Consider the following 8,849-nt stretch of genomic DNA (forward strand, 5'->3'; position numbering starts at 1 on the left):
ATTGACTATTTCTTATAAAACCTGCGATTCTTAGAACTTTGTTTTGAAATTATTGTAATTTTTTTCCTTTTTGTAAGCGATGCCGCTCCCCAGACTTCACAGCCGTACATCAGTTGTAGCCTGACTATAGTTATTCCTGGTTTTAATTTAGATTTCGGATAGGATATAGTATTGCTCACCTTAATTAGCTTTGGGTTAATTAAACGTTGATATGGTGATTCTAGGTAAGATAACGATTGAGGTGAATTCTCATGTATCTTACTGCTTCACTGGCAGGATTCTATTGCAGTTTTCTACCTTTGAGGATTAGTTCCGGTGGGTGTGGTGGGCATCTGAGAGTAAATTTTGAAGTAAATTTTTGAATATTGAGACTAATCATAGTAAAGTACTGTTCAAGATCATTACGGCGACTATGCAAAGTATTTCTAGCTATTATTATGCCATTATTTTGATAGAAAGCTGCTAGATCATCAGCGAACATAGCAATAGAGGTATGTATTTTAAATAACGAGAAAACTATGTATTCTAAATTAGTTTTGATAAGTATCATGGACCTCACCTTGAACTAAGTTAATAATTGGAAACTACATTATGGTACATTTATTCTTTGTTATGTATGTAATTGTAAATTACCACAAGCTAGAAGATAAACAAGACACTGGGTGGCAAAACGTTCACAACATCCACTTTTCCTTCAGTTTGGGTGCTAAAAGACTTGTGTACATCAGATAATCTTGGAGATATAGATTGCCAAAATAAATTCACAAGTTGTTGACTCTTTGTTATCTGAAAAAAACCCAAAAACAAATGTCTATTAGCGCTCAAATTGGAGCTAGGCAAGTGTACTATCAAGTAGTTTCTAATGATTATCTTAGTTCACTGAAGTCCCCTTGATATTTGCTGAAATAAATTCACGAAATAATTATTCCCAGTTACATTGAAAACAAAATTAATTTTGTTTCTTGGAGCCAATAAAATTTTCAAAAGATAAGCTTACATTTTAAGCTCTCAAATTAAAGCTATGGCAAATAAAAAAGTTTTCATTAATGATTTTTGTAGTAGTATAAAACAGAATTTGCAAGCTTAGATTTCCCTAGACTTAGTAAGTCAAAAAGATTCCAACAACGGAAAAAAAATAATTCAAACCTGAAGCCTACTTAAAAAGGATTTAAGCTCTCGTTAATAAGGGCTTAAAGTTGGAGGAAAATAATGATAATTGAGAGAAAGGATCAAAAGAAGTTCGTGTTCAAAAGTTATAAACATGTTTAAAGAATGATTGATGTTTTTAATTACAGTTATGCCTTATAATGTTTTAAATTAATTTAAAAAACATATTTTGAAATATATTTCCATTACTTGAATGAATCTAATAAATAGTTGCATTTATTTCATTCTTGAAACTGAATACAGCAAAACTAGAAATATATCTTAAAATTCTCTCAAGCAATGAAATCATTAATTACTACTATTAAATATTTAAACAATATCATCTAATTATAGATTGTTATATAGGCTCGTAATATCCCATCCTACGCTACGACAAATTATAATTGGTAACTGTTAATTTGTATGTAAATTAAGTATCATAGGACTTTCATTTCCTGTCATAAAATAACATTTCGTTAGGCTATAAAGGATTAACGACCGCTTGGGTTAAGATCAATTAAATCACAGAGGGAGAAATTATAAATAAATAGGTCAGTTGAAGAAGTACGTAGGCAGGAATGCGCGGGAGAGTCACGGAGACATATTGTATAGGGGTCAGTGCAGAGTCACCCCGATATTGTTGGCCCATTACCGAACCATTGTCGCTCTGGCCTGTTCTGGCGTGACCTACCGTTAGGCGATCCGTTAGCTTGCCAATAATTGGGGAAAACCAAAAAAAAAATAATAATAAAAATAAAAATATGAAGAGGTTTGGGCAGCGAAGCAAAATAAAGACGAGAGCGGCCAAAAAAACAAAAAGAAGAGTAAGAAATGAGCCGTTTATAATTTACGATGCTTTAAAACGGTACCCTCCATTACTCGGCGAAACCACTCTTTCGCTTTTATGTATTGTCTCCTAAATGAGATTAACGACGGACAGTCCGTCCGGGTTTCGGCTTTCCGGAACTGCCTAACGTTACAATTAGCTGTAACGGTACCCTTCCATTCGAAGGGTCACCTTATGACCTGGCTCAAGGCAATCAAAAAGCTCAAAGGCAATTCAGCAAAAGACAGCAATTAAAGGGCTATAAAAAAAATAAAATAAAATAAAAAAAGTACAGCAATCTCTTTTGCCTAAGAAAAATGAACTATAGCATCATTCTCAGTTCGCTCTGAAGAACTGGATAAGAAGAAATTCTTTGTAATGAAACTAATTCACACTTGATGCCCACTGCGAGGACAAGTTAAAAGGAAAAGAAGAAAAATATTTCATTAATTTTGTGGATAAGTAGAATTCACATTCACAGGGCGACTCACATATTAGAGCGACCTATGTGAATTTTCTTAACCCTTTCTCTACTTCTTTATCTTTCCTCTATTTCTTACCAGACATGATATACTTCTACCTATTTTACGGTCATGTGCGAGTTGTTTTCCTGTTTTTGGCTTGTGTACAGATCTCTTACTTTTTAATGTTAGATCATATTTCAGTTGCATTAGTCACTGTAGTGATGAAAATTTGTTTATATACAGTCATGTCTGTCTTCATGTTCACTTATCTTCCGCCGATTAAGACATTAGGGAGTTTTTAATATAACTTTATTGATTCTTTCATGGTAGCTGGTTTACCTCTTGATCCAACCTACCACCAATATTAATTTAGATTTCTATTAATCGACGTTTACGATTATTCAAATTTAACCCTTTGCGAATCACAGTTCCTTGTCCTTTTTTATTTTATTTATTTATTGCTATTTACAATTGATAATGAAATGATACAAGTTCATAATGAAATTCTATTTACAGTTTATAATGAAATGATACTAGCGTCTAGAGAAACTACCCCATTGGTAGCACTCCAATGACGTTTTCACATTAGCAGGTCTCATGGCCATCTTCTTTTCAGGAGCCTTGGATGATTTTTAAGAATAGCGGAAGAAGCAAGGTTAGAAAATAGTGGGTTTGAATGGTTAGGGAGTTTATATTAGAAGGAATGGTATCTCGTTCGGGCTAGATCGGTTACATATGGAACATTAAGGTATTTATGTATGATTTTATTTGTGTCAAAGTAAGGATCATTGAGGATTTTCGATTTTAAGGATTGGATACGAGAGGAACTAGAAGGTTTAGTGGAGCCCTAAAGCTCAACTCTGTATGTCCAGAGAGGCCCTCCTTGTTCCTTAAGACTACACTTATGTACCTGCATTTTTGATATTCTATTTTCATTTTAGTGCTTTGATTAGTTCCCCATATATAAAATGGGGAGTTTATGCCATTCATAATCCAGATGTACATTAAAATAATACTGAATTTAACCTTTCCCCTCTATTTATTGCCGTTGAGCCTGATTACTTCATACATTTTTATCAATAAGCTAAGGATTATTTTAGTTAAGTTAATAGGGACTTTATCTTCTAGTGAGTTCATACCGGGCTACTTCAATAAATCCAGAGAGATCTAGGAAGGTGAAATTAATTTTTATTATCCTTTTCAACAATCTCATCATTTAATGTTGTAATTAGTTGTGAAAATAGTATCTTTGGGTTGATTAAATATAAATGTATAGTGATGAATTTAATGGCAAATAGAGCGGCTAAAAGTAGTATATGAGTATAAAATATATTTTCAATACATAAACGACTGTGATGATTTTTCACCATAGAAAGTTTCTTCTTCCGATATTATGAACTTTTATGTATTTGTATATATAAGGTTCCTTTGAACGCATCGGAATAATTATTGGAAATTTATTGGAAAACCATGGCTGCTACCGTAATGTATGTTAGTCTCCGAGATCCATTCTGATATCGCAAAAACACAAATTATTGCCAGTAGGTTACTCTCTTAACTCTGCTGTTGTTGTGAAAGGTAATTAAAGGAACTGGCGAAGGGTTAACCACTGCTCACTAATAGGGCTGTCTCACCACTTAGGTCAACAGTTGGTAAGAGATAATATTCAATGGAACACCAGACTTTCGAGGCACCCACCATGAACCATCAGGGCTACAGGTGACGCTCTGCCAGACACGCGACTCAGCTGCATAGCTGATCGCTGCTGATAGAGCAAATACATTAACGTTGGAACAGCCTTATGGTTTTTCATGCTTCGATGGTGTTAAAGAGAAAATTAGTAGGTTTCAGATATTTTTAACTTTTTATTAACAACTTTTTATCTCAAAAAATCGTTGGTCCATCTTAACTAAGTGCTTTCTAGGCTGAATATAACCTCATTTAATTAAATTCATAATTCAATTAATATGAATTCAAAAAAATTATTTGAACAAAAATATCCAAAAAAATACCTAAATTTTAAAGAACATTGCTATAAGGAAATTACAAAGATTTGTTGCATATTCTTATATTTATTTTTCATTTATGATCAGAATCCGTAAAAAAATTAGTAGTTTCCAACCAGGGTTCCGCCAGCATCTTCCAGACATTATTCGAAATTATTTAGAAATGGGTCATTCTAAGTCAACTCAACAAAGGTTGATACTTATCATCTCAAATTTTAATTTTTTTCAAATTGTTCTTAGGTATTGTTGTATATGCTTGTAAGCCAGGAATATTTTTTTCCCGAATCCCCTAAAACAGAAAATAAAACATGAATTAGTAAATTGCATTACGTATGTGTTACACTAATCAAATTTAATACAACCTTTTTCTACCGTTGGGACTTGAAAGTATAGAGTGAAATACTTAGCTGAGGTTTGATGTATTCATTCAGTGGCATTTTGACACTATAAAATATGGAGGTGTTGTTCTCCGCGTAATGTTTGAGCAAAGAAGAAAAAATAAAAACAATTAGTAATTAAAGATGAAAGATAATTAGTAAATAATAAAAATAGAAGTCGAAAAATAGGAAGGGAAGGGGAGGGTGTGCAAGAGAAAAAGAGTTAAGTTAGGGTCATGAGGTTATTGGGGCCCTACAACCTCGCAGGAAGGAGGGATGGGGTGATTGAACGGAATAGTGGATTGAAGGAAGCAAGGATAAGTCTGAGTGACAGCCCTGGTGAATACATAAGGTGTTTGAGTTTGTATAAAGCCAGGTATTGTTGTATAAGCTAGCCTTTCTTATAGCCCGAGAGCCATCAACGTTTTGGCGAATATCATGACAAATACTAATCCTCCGAAGATAAACATTATTAACTACTATAGTGCATTACACTAGCTTTAATTTGGGTGCTGGGAAGCATCTGTACGTCTAATGGTTCCTAAGATATAATTTTTTCTAAACCAAAAGTTTTTTATGAACAACTATTGTAGAAATCTACAGTTTGTGCACTTATTATGACAAACATCATGATAACTATTACACCTACCAAAGAAAACGTAATAAGCTACTTTATAGCACAATAAAATACCTTTAACTTGGGTGCTAATAGACATCTGTACGTTTAATGGTCCCTTATATATAGATGTTTCAAACTAAATTCACTAACTACTGATGTATAAAAAAAAGTATAAGCCGGGAACTATTGAACGTAAATAGCTCATCATAATTTAACAAATTGGATAGCTATAAAGGTATAGATAGTTTCGGGTGGAAAATTAATTTTTTTTAATGATTTTAAATGGCGGTCATTTTTGCGGGTAATAAAGATTAAAAAAAGTGCTATCTAAGTTTTCAGATAATATCGATTATTTTGTACGGGCTATCGGACTATTAACTTTTGCTGAAAGGACGAATAACTTGGTTTGCACCAAATGATAATGTGGAGATCCACCACTTTCCTGTGTCTACCAAAAGGGTTCCGCCATTTTCACACTTCTACCAACAGTGTTCCTCCACCAAAAAAAAGTTTGAGAACCACTGGTCTAGACTTTGTGTTTTTTAATGTTTTTTTACTTGTCTATGCTATAACTTTTTCACGTTTTCTTTTCAATAACGGGACGGTCACAGTTTGAATAGGGGAAATAATGCTATAACACACAGTAGGGAGTTTAACGTTTTTCATGCAAGAGTAGTTTTGAAAAAAAAAAGTTCTTTCAAACTTTTAATATGTAAAATTAGAAGATAGGATGTAAAGTTACTAAAAATTAAACAAGAAAATTTAGCTTTTTGTCCATCATTCGTTAAATTACATGGATCATTGTTTATTTTGTTTTTTTCTCTGTAATTACTTTTAATTTGATGGTTATTATTATTTTTTTTAATTTAGTATATTCTTTATTTGGTGCATTTATTTCTATTATCTCCAGTGTTTTAATACGTTTATTTTTTGTTTTTACTTCTTTTTTCATAAAGTATTTTGGATAGATTTTTTCCAATTAAAGTGTTGTTTTATGTTAACGTAAGATGTACTATTTATACTGGGTATATGCAGTAGTATGTTGCTTGTTCTAACAACGTCTGAGATAGCAAAACGTTCTCCGATTTTTTTTTTTTTAATATTTTAGAAATCATTGTTAATAATTGTATTGCCATTGTATCCTAATAATTAAATAAGCGAAAAATAATTAATATATAAACAAATTATCTCACGGTGCATATTCGTACTATGGTGTTTTATTTTAATTTATCTTCCCTTTTAGAATTTTATGAATAAGTATTAAGATAGTGAGATAATTGGCGTACTGAAAAATTTAGTTTGTAGGATATTTAGTTTTTATCAATATTGAATTTTTTTTTTTCCTGTTTTAAAGACAGTATATTTTCAGCATGTTCGTAGCTCACTTATCAAAACTTTAACATTTTTTTAATTTTTGAACTAATCTTATCCATCCTCTACGTATCATTTTAAATTTTATTTGTTTATAAAAGGAATAGTAATCACTGTAAATATGTTTACGTGGTACGCTGTCAGAACTGAATGTTTGACCAGGTGGAGAGTGTTGACAGTTAAATCCAGTCCTCAATCAGAATCGAATCACGCAACATTATGAAAATCTTGTTGGTGATTTGTGTCCTAATGGTTGGCTCTATAGCTACTTTCGATAAAAACAGCATGGCTTTAGTAGACAATTTACTGGGTAAGGTACAATTTTCATTTGTAAAACTACAATAAAAAAAATTAATAAACATTATACTAAAGAATAGGCATAATTAAAGTCATTTTTTTATAAATATATATTTCATATTAAGTTACATAAAATAGTATATAGGACCTTTTTTTATAAATTTTAATGTATTAAATTACTAACAATTATTGAAATCAAAGAGATTTTTTTAAATTTAATAACTTTAGAGTATAAAATATTTTGGATAAATATAATGTATAAAAACTGTTAAATATAATGAATATTTTCCGATTATAAAATGTGTGTTAATGTGTATGTCTGGAGGTAACAAGTAAATTAGAAATAAGAAGTTTGCTATTTATGTAATGTGATAAGTTCGGGATTCTTATTAAAATAATTTGTTTCATCAATTATTAAATCTTAAATATTATTCAAATTGGTTTCAATAATTTAATGACATTTATGTTTTTAAGGAGATTCTCCTCCTACTGAGGAAAGGATATCGTCAATCATAGGGGGTTTTCTGGGTAACAACTGGGGCAAAGAGATGCAGAAGGTAAATAAATATAAGAATACATTTAATACTGAGTAGTTAGTTATAGGAATAATAATCTAATCACTAATTTCTATATATGTACTCATGACTTTATAATTAAATAACATTTGAATGACTTTTATGTTGTCATTTATCGTTTACAGTTAATATTAATCAGTTATAATAATGTAAAATTGTTTTAGACTATTGAGAAGAATATCCTCCTCAGAAGAGAGAAGAATGTTGAAAAACCATGGACTTGGTTTGGATAATACACAAAAAATAAATAACTTTCACAATAATTCTGTTAATGTTCGGTGCTTTAATTTTGACAGCCTCCTACAATGTAACAATATAATTAGACAAAGAAAAAAAATTAATGTCATGAGTAATATGAAGGATTCATTATTCAATACCGACATTACTTAAATTGCAATTTATCTCTGTACTTATCTGTGTTGTATGTTTAAATACTAATTAAAATATAATTGTCGATTTTTATTTATTTCTATTTTCATAACTCCTATTACCTGAAATGTAATAAAATATGATACTTCATTTCCTGTTGCTTGGCAACATTTTAAGTAGGTTTTGAGGTTTGTTTATGAGCAGATAATCTTTCAAATTCAAGTCGTCAAAGTGTTAGGGCGCACTTAATTCCTGTTCTTTCACGCATGAGGGTTTTTTTTTTTTATGTAAATAAGATCTGAAGTTCTTTGTAAAAAATCACATAAAACTTATGAGAACTGGCTAATAAAGATAAATAAGACGAGTTAAGGAGAACACATGTGTGAAAATAGATTTTATGATCGAATATAAAACATTACTTGTTTTATTTCTGCAGAAGTATGCTAAGCAATAATATTTGAATTCGGCTAATGGTGGGTTTATTACCAATTAACAATATTATCAACCTAGATGGCATCTTCGGTTGTTTGATTTCCAACAACTTAATTTTAACCTTTTAATTTTAATTAATTTTTAACATTTTTAAACCTCAACTTTTCAAAATTCCCTTTTGCTGATGAGGAAATATTCCTTTAACAAAGATTTAATAGTTTTAACTGTATCTTGACAAAATAAAAACGTTAGTGAGATTCATAAGTTTTTAATGGGTTAGCCATTTATTTTCAAGCACCTTTCGTCATGTCTAGAAGATTTTTTGCTTTTTTGTCGTTTAATGCTCCTCCAGAGCTTCTCAAAATTA

At 30.9% G+C, this 8,849-nt stretch overlaps 1 long non-coding RNA gene across 1 annotated transcript; it reads left to right on the top strand.

Moving 5' to 3' along the window:
- The first annotated feature begins 6,980 nt into the window (after nt 1–6,980).
- LOC136796957 (uncharacterized) lies at nt 6,981–8,143 on the top strand. Its single transcript, XR_010844746.1, has 3 exons — nt 6,981–7,119; nt 7,581–7,663; nt 7,846–8,143. It is a non-coding gene; the product is annotated as an uncharacterized lncRNA (long non-coding RNA).
- Nucleotides 8,144–8,849: the final 706 nt, after the last annotated feature.

This window comes from Halyomorpha halys, unplaced genomic scaffold (assembly GCF_000696795.3).
Source record: "Halyomorpha halys isolate HHAL.00 unplaced genomic scaffold, Hhal_1.1 Scaffold1268.1, whole genome shotgun sequence".
Lineage (NCBI taxonomy): Eukaryota > Metazoa > Arthropoda > Insecta > Hemiptera > Pentatomidae > Halyomorpha > Halyomorpha halys.